This window comes from Nestor notabilis, unplaced genomic scaffold, assembly GCF_000696875.1.
Source record: "Nestor notabilis isolate BGI_N333 unplaced genomic scaffold, ASM69687v1 scaffold16137, whole genome shotgun sequence".
Classification (NCBI taxonomy): Eukaryota; Metazoa; Chordata; class Aves; order Psittaciformes; family Psittacidae; genus Nestor; species Nestor notabilis.
In genome coordinates, this window is record NW_009937103.1 from 52,673 (window position 1) to 55,159 (window position 2,487).

Here is a 2,487-nt window from a genome sequence, read left to right on the forward strand (position 1 = left end):
TAAATTGCAGCCTTGAGAACTTTACTTTAGTCACAGCACAACAATTAAATCTCATTTCACTATATGTTGTCTTCACATGTCTTGTAATAAACTGTGTTTTTAATTAGGAAACATTTCTTAGCATAAGAAAGGGTAGAAATTTTAGTTACTTTTTTAAAAAAGACGTTTACTGGGGAAAGTGCATTTTCAACTGAACAGCTTTAGAGTAGGGAGTGAAGTGTTTGGAAAAAAGATAGGAAGTTTTTGCTTTATTATAAACAAAGCTTGTGGAAGTGCACTTAAAATGAAGTTTTATTCTTAATTGCCTATTATGTTGACATTTTAAATAGACAATCCAAAGTCTTCCCTACATGTTATGTCATCACCATTTATTTAATGAATTATTGTTCCTACTTATCAAGGCACATGATCAGTGTTGCAACATAATCTAAAGGGATGTCTACTGTATTTTAATCTCATCTAACAATAAGCAAAATTGAACAATATTAAACGTAAGGCCTACTTCATGTTGTACACTTCCAACCATTAAATAAACTGTTAGAAAGTAAGTACTAAGGTTATGTTCATCTAATACATAAAGTATTCAGTAGGTTTTTAATTTAACTCTACAAATCATATCAGAAATAAATCCTTTACCTTTCGTAGTCTGTGTTTAATGTTAATTTCTCCTGTTGCAATATATGACAAAGGGATTATGCATTTAAGTGAGGATGTAAGTGGCATATCTCTTTTTCCAATACAAGCTGCAGCGGATGTGCAGAGCTGAGCTTGTGCCTTGACGATTGCTTATAACCGACTACTACCGATCCAACCCGTGACTGTGTGGAATTGGCATTAAAAGGCATAGTTTTGAAATCATTGGAGAAAGAAAAGCTGTCTTTCAGGACTATTTTAATAAATTCTTTCTAGTAATAGAAACAGACAACTGTTATGTGACTATGATGCTGAATAAAACAGTGACCTTTTTTTCACCACGGTTCAGTGAAAAAGAAAATAAGTGATTTCCTTACTTTGATAAGTTGGATATTACATTGTTTTGTTAGAAAATGTTCTAGTACAGCGTAAGTTGAGGGTTACAGGTACAGAAATCTCTCCAGAGGTGAACTGTAGTGATGTGGGATCCAGTGATGTTCCTCTCTCAAATCCAGAGACGACCTGGAACCAGGGATTGAAACTTACTGGGGAGGGATTGGTGCTGGAAGTCTTCTGGTGTTTGATCTGGAGGTGGCTGTCCTGGATGTTCACCTTATTTGCATGTCCTTGGAGAGGAAATCACAAGATATCCAACCTCTGGGTAGGGAAGCCAACAACAGTGCCTGCAGATTCCTTCAGGTTTGGGGCATCTTTTACTGTAGGTGGTGAGAACAAGATATGCCGAGTGCCTTGAGGTGTTTTGTGGCAAGTATGAACCCCAACCCCATCATGATATTGCTGTGTGGTATGTACTACATAAAGAGTCCAATGCTGTTGAGCTGAGTCCTTATAACTTGTTTTATTCTGATATAGCTACGGATGGTGCTTGTACCCAGCTAACAAGTGTGTAAGATCCAGTTTGGGGTTTTTTTTATATAGATCCAAAAGCAGGGCAGATGGCATAATTAGATAGCAATACAAAGTTTTCCAGCTAAGTGTTGACATTGTGAATATGCTTTTTCTATCTTCCTTTAGCATTAAGATTAAAATAATACAAAATTGTGTTGGCCTTTAAAAGTATAACCTGTTTTTCAAGGAATCATTTCCAGGTAAGATATAAGCACTTCATATTTGACAGATTTTCTGTTTAAGTATATACTGCCTCCCCCAAAATGCCACTGTATCAAAACCTTATCTCCTTAGTAGTGTTACAGATGTGCTGGTTGTGCAGCAGCAGCAGTTGATAAGGCTTAAAATAAATAAATCTTTGTCTTGTAGCTGCAAACAGCTCTCCTGTGCTGCAGAAGCTCCAGTCAGTCCTCTGCTGCCTGAAAGGTTTGTCATACTGGGGAAAATGCCATTTTCAGTTCTTTTTTTTCTCTCCAGGCACACCTGGAATGTCTTTCACTCTCTCTTACTCTTTCAGCAGCACTTAATAAACTTTAGGTCTACAAAGCTGACCTTGGAAATGCAGGTGTACTTCTGTGTCACTGAAATACCTCTTTCAGGTGAGACATAAGGCTCCTCATCCAAGGTAGCAGTGTGATGCCAGTGTGCTGGTGCTCTCTTTTCAGGGTGTCCTTAATATGTTAACAAGAAAATGTTTTGGGCACCTCTGCGAGTGTCTCATATGACACAGTCCACTTTTTCATTTTATTTTTCTCAGAAAAATGTATTTCACTTGGATGCAAATTCCCATTTCTCTGCAATGTACTGTGTGAAACATCAGTCCCTCTTCTGCAGTGGCTGGTGTAGGGGATGGGAGCTGGGCTTGGCTGGTGGAGTCGCTTGTGTTGGCTGGTGGGGGGATCAAGTGGAAGGGTGAGATGGGAGAGGAGGGGACCGGGTCAGCAG